Source organism: Perna viridis, chromosome 4 (assembly GCF_037379345.1).
Source record: "Perna viridis isolate PV_CMFRI_1.1 ecotype Kerala chromosome 4, ASM3737934v1, whole genome shotgun sequence".
In the NCBI taxonomy this organism is placed as follows: domain Eukaryota; kingdom Metazoa; phylum Mollusca; class Bivalvia; order Mytilida; family Mytilidae; genus Perna; species Perna viridis.
In genome coordinates this window covers 11,459,402-11,469,230 of record NC_142448.1, presented here as the reverse complement: position 1 = coordinate 11,469,230, position 9,829 = coordinate 11,459,402, and the positions used below count along the sequence as shown (strand labels likewise).

Sequence of the window (9,829 nt, the reverse complement as noted above, 5' to 3'; positions counted from 1 at the left end):
TGAAATTGATATCCTAAAATTTATGGCGTTATCCAATAAATGAATGTTGCACTGGATTGTAAAAATTGTATAGCAAGAAAAATGTTATATCTGAACAAATATTAATTTGCCATGTTTGATACAGTTAACGTCAAAGCCAAAATTTGCACTATCAATATGAGTTAGCAACCACTAGGTCGATGCCACTACTGGTGGACCAAAAGCCCAGACTTGTCTGACCCGAATTATATCATATATATTAATTTACCAAAATTTGCAGTATTACAAAATTCAAAAGAGCTAAAACCTGAGACTCAATTCCTTGGATTGCACTTAATAGACTCTCTCAATCTTGAATTTGCCTTGTACGGTAGATAATCTAATCACTTATAGTTCGGATTAGAAATAACAATATGTCTTTTGAATCAATAACCATAACAATTAATCCTACCCAATTCAAGTGATTGGATCAGAACTTTGTATAAGTGATTTGTGATTTGTATAAGTATGTAAACTCGACAGCATATAGTTTGATATCGTTATTTTATGATTAGATGTGATTTAGCCTTAAAAGAGTCAATAGGTAGAACTCCATCATTCCATAAGATTTGAAGACAGCAGGGTTTCTTTTTCATCTTGTCGTTTTACCATATAGCTGAAAAGCTTTTGCTCTTTAAGAGTATATGTAATAAAACTTTCGAAACTTTTAGGGTTCAAATTATTTATATAAAAAGACCGCAAGTCAATTTAATAACATGAAAGCATAAATTTTCTAGCCATCTTTTAGAAATAAATAATTCTTTCATGGTTCGTTAAGTGTTTAAACACGCAGAAAACAACCACTATATATGATAACTTTTATTTTATTATGTAATCAACAATATTTCATGAATGGTTTGAGAACCAGATTAATTTGATTAAAATAATTAAATAATACTGATGTAAATGTGACTTCAAAAGTGTTTACACTTTAATGGATTTCAATATACAAAAAAATCTAAATGTGCTCTGGCGAGTTGACTAGGACGATTAAAAGTACGTGGTGTTTTTTTGGTTTTTTTTTTTTGTTGTTGTTTTTTTTTTTTTGACACGGGTCACAAGTCTTCCTCCTGGTTTATTTTAAATCAGTATTATTTAAATCAATACAAAACGAAAGAAATAAAACGACACTTAGAACAAAAAAGTTAAAGCTTTATTGCATTGTGAAAATCTTGGTGATATCAGTCGGCTTTATTTTATTATTCAATGTCATATAACAGGAATGCGACCTTGAACGAAATTCGAACAATCGTGAACTCATTATACCGACAGCTCTTCTTAGTGCTGGATTTCCCGAAAGCATATCCTTCAAATAAATGTAAACAGGTACAGATGATAACAGGTCGTGTTTCCGGGGTTATACATTTCTCATAAGTATTGATACGATTCACGCTTGCAGTTATAGAGTAAACTCAGTAAGGCAAACGTGCCTGTTTTGCTGTGGTTCAGTCAACATGCATTTTATGTGTTATATACAGGGGCGTGTCCAGGATATTTGAAAGGGGGGGGCGTAGAATAAAATATTTCGCCGAGCGAAGCGAGGCGAAAAAATTTTTGGACCTTTTTTGGCTTAAAAACATAAAATAATAGAGAATTGCACTAATGTAACGGTTCCTGACTTGGAGCATGTATATTTTATAGTTAAAGTGTCAGGGTGTGACATTTTTTATGCCGAGTTTTCTCCATTAATTGTCTATGGTATATTAAAATGATTGGATGGATCTTAACAGCAGTAGACCAATAACGAGAAATTCCAAACTCAAGGGTATAAGGAGTAACTTAACATTTCAATACCTAGGCCACGATAGTTTTTTTTTTTTTTTTTTTTTTTAAAGGGGGGGCGTACGCCCATTACGCCCTTACCTGGACCCGCCCCTGATATATATGAATTAAATTCCTTTGACTAATGTGTGTCCTATTGAATTGCAAGGGTATGCTTTATTTAAAGTATTTAAAGAAGGACGCGAGGACGTCCCCTGAATGAAAAGGAGGAGTAAAAGTTTTTGTACCTGTCCCTTGGTGCATTTTCCAAACATTTTTATCGATATAAATCAATAGGCATAATCTTGGTCATTCATATGAGAGTTTCCACTCAATTGATAATATACTTCTTTTCTATGGACTTCCTGCATTTATCTAACAGTGAAGGCATGATGATTTCATGTCGATTAGAATAAATGCACACTTCCGGGGCACTTGTCCTGTGTCAGAGTTACTCTGTGTTTTTGACACTTATTTCAATTTTGTTAAATGTGAAAAAAAAAAGTGTTTCCCGTTAGGGTCGGGAAATTCATACAAGACACTTTTCTTCACTAAGGTTTTACCGAGAACGAAATGTATATACGCATGGTACCATTGAACTATGTGAATTCTTCTGAACATAGCGGTAAATTCTTTAAAATTTCGAGAAAAAGTGAAGTGGGAAAGTGTTTCAAACTCTTTCATTAATTCATTTTTTTTTTTTTTTTTTTTTGGTGACAAAAGCAATATTTCATAGTTTTTATGACACCGTTTTAGGAAAAAATATGCTTTTATTGATTACACGATATCGATAACTAAACCAAATACGTCAGTTCTGATGCCGTTTTTTCTCCCACACATCCTTTTAATCAATATCATTTTTCTTTTATCGTGATTTTTAATCGGACATAACCCATGTTCTATCTCGTGAAATGTTAAAAAAGGGAGGTAAAATATTTCTCTGCATATTGTGTAATACATGTCGTTTCAAAATGGAGAACGTTCATTCATAAATTCTGAATATTGACTACCTAAGTGTCACGTGAACTACTAACTTGGTTATTTCGACACATGACGTCAAAAGACACACCCACATACTATTTTTGTGAATGGGTTTTACTACTACATGAGTACGGTAATATACCACATGTTTAAGGCGGGAAATGCTTACAGCACTATTGCGTTAGTGACACATTAAGACCGAATTTATTTTTAAATTAAGTAATATCATGCGAACATATTGAATATAGAATTAGAATGTGAACACTAGACAGTATTTCTAGAACATATGGAGCTGAAAATATATCGATTAATGTGTGTTACCAGCTGTATACTTTTTATCTAAGTTATACATTGTCATTGCTATCAAAAGTATAGGAGATTTTGTCAGAACTTTAGAAATATGTGACCGAATATTTGCTCGTGGAAATTCCACTCGTAGGAGTTACTTAAACTTCATTCTGAAGTTGTATATTCTATTCAATTTTTATATTTTGTGAAAATTTTATACGCTACAATATTTTGCAGATTTTATGGAGTATTAAAAGTTTTACCTGTATGTTTGTATTAAGGTAAGTTCATTTGTTTAGTATCATTTCCGCAATTCTAATTCACCACGTGCTTTCACATCCTGTTTAGTGAAAATTTCTGGACTATGACATACATGTATGACTTTCATGCATTAATATTTCTTACTGATTCAAGGTCTATTTTTATTCATGACTCAATGCTTATCATAGGTTACAGAAGCAACAATGAAAATGGTCGGTGATTTTCAGACATCAATCGAGAGAAAACGGATTTACAAACTAGAGGAAGATGAATACAGACTTGTTTTCTTGCTGATTCGGGGTTTTGTTTGACAGTCATGTTAAATAATTCATACTGGCCTGCAAAATCCCAAATGGGGCGAGATACTAACATCATTTGAGAATTCTATTGATGACAGATTTTGGTTTTTGTGGTAGAGTATATAGAATGATTTTAAAACGTTTATGTTAGGTTTCGGTAGATAATAATTATACGTTTTTAACGAGACTGTGGTTAACTCAATACCAAAAATCGATATTTTTATTAATTATTACTGATCGCATGTGTTTTAAACTATACGTGGCTGATATTGTGTGGTTATGACGTCGTTGCACGAACCTCGTCTTATGTGGAATCTATGGTAACATGTGAAATATTTGTTTATATTTTGGATCACTGTTTTGACTATAGTTGTCAATACAGGAATAGTGCATATGAATAAATAATTGATAGTCCTAATGAGTAAGATTATACATAGGTAAACTGGGGTAACCTTTTACCCGGTTTAAACACGGGAATTTAATCACATGATTTGCTAATAATAAAATATAAATAATGCTTAGGCTATACTTTCAACTAGGTTAAGAAATAGGATGTTACTGGAATTAATTTTACATGTGAAATTTACAAGACATCAAAGCTAAGATAGTACTCAAGCATCGAACATTTTTCGAAATCATCATGATCAGCAATGTCAAAAAAAGAAATATGTACTTATTGTGTACAAAAACACTGAACAATGATTTTATCTAACTAAATCAAATATTTTGAAGTGTTTTATAGGTTTATATATGGAACCAATAAAGTAATTTGTTCTCAGTAATATTGTTTATTCCATAAATTGTTCCTTCAATAAAAAATATAAACAATTCATATATAGGACTACCAAGACAAATATAATCAAACTACCAAAAATAGGCTTAATTATTTTCAAATCAACATTATTTGAAAATTGGGATTTAATATAAAATTTAAAAAAAACAATACATGCAAATTGACTTAAATTTAGGTGTTTTCTTAGAATTTGTTGTTTTGGTACAGGATTAAGTTGTAATAATCTGTTTGTAACATTAACAAGACAAATGCGCGACGTGTTCGTGACACGAGGTCATCGGTTACGAAAGTGTTTATAACATGGACAAGTTCATTGATACCAACACAAAAGAAGTATATAAAATATCTAATTCCTGTACATATTGCGCAACAGCTTAAGTTTTTTTCTGTGAAACCTATTTTATAGGCTTTGTTTCTAGCTTTTTCTGGCTTATCGTTGTTTTACTAAGCTAAAATTCTTCAATTATGTACATGAAAGAAATATTCTGAACAAATAGTCATAAAATACTTAATTTGTGCATAAATTTATGAGCAATAAACATAGTTGCTGAAATAATGTTGGACCGAAAAAACTTGTATAACTTAAAACAAGGAAGCAAAATGAAAAGAAAAGAAATGCTGGTCTATATTTAATAAAAAAGACAGATATTTCATTTTAAAAATGTATATATTCGGGCCAATTTATAAGTGTTTCATTAAAAATTTTTGGTTGTGAGATTTGCTGAATATAATCGTTATTTATATGTAGATTTCGGGTCCCGGTTTCAAATAAGTCAAAATTCTTTGATTTGCTATTTCTTACCCTGTAATTAGATTTTTTGTCTCTTTTTTATAGTTACCCACATAGATGACCATAGGGTTCAAAATTGGACTCTGTTTGATAAATATAGAAATTGAATTCTTGATTAGATTTCCAATTTTGGTCTCTTTTTTTTTTTTTTTTTTTTTTTGGTCGATTTGGTTAGATTTGGAGTCTAAATGGTCAAAAAATTAACCTTAATTAAGTTCAAAACAATCGTGAAATCTTGTGGTTCTTTGATGTATATTTACGTAACAGATGAAAGTCAAATTTCAATTTTAAGTATTTTTCTACATTGAATCTGATGTGTACGATCTAAACTCAGAGATATTTAAAGCTGGAATATAGTGCATATACTTGCCCGAAGAGGTATGCACGTTTAAACTCTGTGGTCATTATTACCTTGTTGTCGTTCACTGCTTCTTTGAAATCTATTTTTCTCTATGAAAAATGAATGACTAATTTAACTTTAACTCCTCTTATTGACTAGTTGGTATCCTACTATTAAGTGTGCTATTTGGTTGGTGTCTCATGTACATGCTTCGTTCCACTACCGTTATAGTGAAACCGAACAACTGGGATTCCACATAAAAACTGAAATCTTGGACTTGGTAGGACACTGATAGGGCAAGCGTTTAAGCGTCTTCTGTTTTTCTTTAATCAACCATTAAGTCTTGTGCCCATGGAACATTTTGAATATAAAATTAAATAGCGGACACAAGGTGTCCCAGCTTGAATGTTATAATCAAAACGTTTAATAAAAGTTATATATCTAAAATACTGATATCGTCGATAAGATTGTTCTGCTATATTTACGACTGTACTAACATCAAATTTTAATATTCTACTAAACAGAGACTAAAATACAACGCACCAACTTTTCAGCCAGAAAAAAAAGTAATTGCAAAAGATTGAATTTTCGTTTGACATTGGAGATAAACTAATAACAATATGTGACCAAATAAATGACTAGTAAGGAACGCAGTCTACTCCTCTTTATAATATAGGTGTTAGTCCGAATGAAATTTCACCGATAGCCAATACAAGCGTCTGGGAAAGAATCATACTACCGTCGCGAAATTTGGGGGAAATTAACGACCTCTGAACATGAAATGCTAGAGAATTGCTGACACCAATTTACTTTGCTCAATTTGCCTTATATCTTGATAAATGATTCCCAATTAACCCTGGACGCTATTGCTGCATTCACCAAGCTTTTTTGTTAATTCGATGTCAAATAATATCAAAAACAGATATAGCAATATTAGAACAAATGACTGAAAGAAAATATGTTTTTTTTTTTAAATGAACTTCGATATCAACCCTTTTTTCTGCAAATAGTTATTAGCAAATGAGTGACCATGACTACTTTATTTCCACCGTACTTGAATGATATAAGAACAATGACACTGCATGGTGTTTCATCTATAAGGGTACAAATCACTATTAAAATTAATATGTCTAACTCCATGTACATTTGTTGTCATTTGATAAGAAAATGCTTTAATGCAGATTTATAAAATAAATATTATAGAATTGGGTTGTTTGGGGTGGGGGATACTACAAACAAATCAAATATTTTGCAATTAAAATTGAAAGTCTCTGGGTTGATCCTTAACTTATTCACCGAAGACTTGTTAATGATTGGTGGAAATAAATGGGTATATTCGTAAAATTAAAGGCAAATCCGTTATGAGGTTTTTTTAGGAGTTTCGTTGATCAGTTATACCAGATTTACATTTAACTTTCTACATGAGTCAGTTTAAAAATTACATGTCTTAGTTATAAACTGGTCTATCCTTGTAGCTTATAATTGTGACAAAGAACCAAATTTCACAGACTTGCTTTATCTTTTGACATTTCGTGATTACACCTGGCTTTGTTCGATAGGTATATTCACCATCAATATGTACTTATGACATGTACATAGATTATCATAAAAGTATATTAATTCCATCCTTAAAACATTTATGAGAGACAATTTATTAACTTGAATAAAGTATTTAAAATCATTCCTTTTAAAATTGAAAAAAAACTGTATTTACGGTCTTACGGTGTGACCATCTGCACCATGAAAACTGATTTGTTCAACGTGTCATTGTTTTCCTTTCCTCTTTCGTCTACCCCGGACTTACTTTTTATGAGCAACTCGGTGGGTGTTTCTAGAAAAACATAGGACACTTACCCTACCCATGCACCTGGTCCATGCTCCAACTTTGTGGTGGAGTCTGAGTTGCTGATATACTTTTGTTTCTTTGTATGTATTATTTTGGTTATTTTATGCTCTTTATTGTGTGTTTCTGTTTACCATGTTTGGTCTTTGTCCCTGAATTTTTGGGCATTTGACAGTTTTTTTTTTCTGAACTTCTCAGGTCATTATAGAGAAGAAATGTCTCAGTTATGAGTAATAAATAACGACATGGTAAGAATTTACATAATTTAGGAGTATCGTTATTTCGCAATAGTTATGCAAAATTACGAAAATTGTAAAACGCCTATATAAAAAAACATTTTGTTATTTTATTGCGCTTTGTAAACTATGTTGTTGATCACTCATCTTCAAATATATAACTATCTCAAAGAGAATTATCCCACATAGAAATTTCGAGAAATCCAAATTATTAATTAGTTATGTAAACGTCATTGACACAAACTCGATTTTACAAAGTCAAAAGGTTATATAGTGATGATGTTGTGTTATGTTGGATGTATTAGTGCATCATTTCTTGCTTTAAAATTTGGATTTAACATTTTATATAGTTGTTTCCACATTTAGTATGTAATATAATTTTAAAAAAGAAACGTGTGTGTGATGCACCGAAAAGAAATTTGATACCTAAACCTTAACCTTAAAGGACGTTCTTTTATTGTTATTGGTTTATGACTGGCACAAAGTATTTACGCAATTGAAATCTATATAAAAAAAAAAGCATGTTCCCATAACTGAACACGAACTAACTGTACAAAGCCGAAAATATCTATTGAAGAGATTAAATATTGCTTTTTTAATCTTGTTTTGTTCTGTTTTGTTTTGTCTGCTCTTTCTTTATTTTTCGGTTTGTTTGTTTGTTTTGTTTTTTTTTAATTTATTTATTCTATAACAGTATGATGAAAATTGATATATTTATTAATAAATATGACATCTGTGATCCAAACAGTTTATTTTGAATAATCTCCCTTTGAATATAACACATGCTAGAACTTATTGAAGCTGGACTAAGCAAAATCACGAAACGAAATCATATTTAACTATTCCATAGCAGACATAGCAACAAAAATATGAGAAAACAAGTACAGTCTTTAAAAAAAAGATAGCCGACGCTGTAAAATTTTGTTCTTTTTACTTGAACACATGGCACACACTTTTCGATACCATTTTTTTCGAACGCCACTATAAATATAACTATTTGGCCAATCGGGAAACTGAATAGTGATCAAGTGGCTCGAGTTTCAATGGAAGGGCGTCTTTAATTTCAAAGGGTAAAAAGCGAAGATATGCCGACTGCATCGGAAAAATAGTAGACTGGAATCAAATAAGCGGTCTATTTTGAACTATAAACTGCATGGACATGTAGCACACACACGTTTTTTGTTGTTGTTTTTGTTTAGTTTCTGTTTGTTTTTGTTCGTTTTTTGTTGTTTTGTTTGTTTGTTTGTTTTGTTTGTTGTTGTTTTGTTTGTTTGGTTTGTTTTTGTTGTTGTTGTTTTTTTTTTTTTTGTTTTTTTTTGGAGGGTCATAGTTTTAGGAATTCTCATCGCGAAGATAAATGCTGACTAAAATATTACCTTGTTCAAGAGTTATCAAGGGAAAAGGTTCGAGCGGTATTATGAATTAACTGTAAGCATAGCACATGAAATAACCAAAATATTACATTATTAAACATAATTAGTAAAGCCCAGGTTTCCTTGATTTCCTACTTTCTCAACCCTGTGCAATTCTCTGATCGTCTGAATATAGCTGAAATATTGCTGCTTGGACGTTAAACCCCAACAAACAAACAAACAAACTGATTTACAGAGGCTACACAGAATGTTAATACCTTGCTAATACCTTGTTAAACTGTAGTTTGACCCCATGTTCTTTTTTTTAGTAACAGCGGCATGTTTCTCGACGTTTCAAAAGTTTTAAACAATCAGATTGTGCAGGGTACCATAAGGAACCATGCTAAGTTTCATGTCAATTGGTCAAGCAGTTTTAGAGGAGAGGATTTTTAAAAAACAGCTAACGACGACAGACGACGACGTCAGATGACGACAGACAACGGACGCAAAGTCGTGACAATAGATCACACGGCCTTTAGCTCGGGTCAGTTAAAAAAGAAATAAAAAGTTGAACTGGTCATATAAAATCCTGAAAAGGGAGACAAAAAATAAACTTTAAATGACTGTAAATTAGAACATTCCTATAAAACATTGTTATGCTTCATAATTATCAATCTTATCATTCATCACCACTTTGTGGTGAGAATAAGGATATAAATAAAACCAAACATCCCCTTTAATCTCCTTCAGCCTCACTGCACCAAGCAAAATCTTACATGGTGATATTTGAGTAGAGGTACCAAACTTAAACAATAGATACATACAACCACAAATCTAGAAACTATGCACGTAAACAAAACATTCCAT

At 31.4% G+C, this 9,829-nt stretch overlaps 1 long non-coding RNA gene across 1 annotated transcript; it reads right to left on the bottom strand.

The window, feature by feature from the left end:
• Positions 1-1,149: 1,149 nt before the first annotated feature.
• On the bottom strand, positions 1,150-3,805 carry LOC148618854 (uncharacterized). Its single transcript, XR_015921488.1, has 2 exons — positions 3,312-3,805; positions 1,150-1,324 (listed from the first exon to the last, which is right to left on the bottom strand). It is a non-coding gene; the product is annotated as an uncharacterized LOC148618854 (long non-coding RNA).
• Between the last annotated feature and the right edge of the window lie 6,024 nt (positions 3,806-9,829).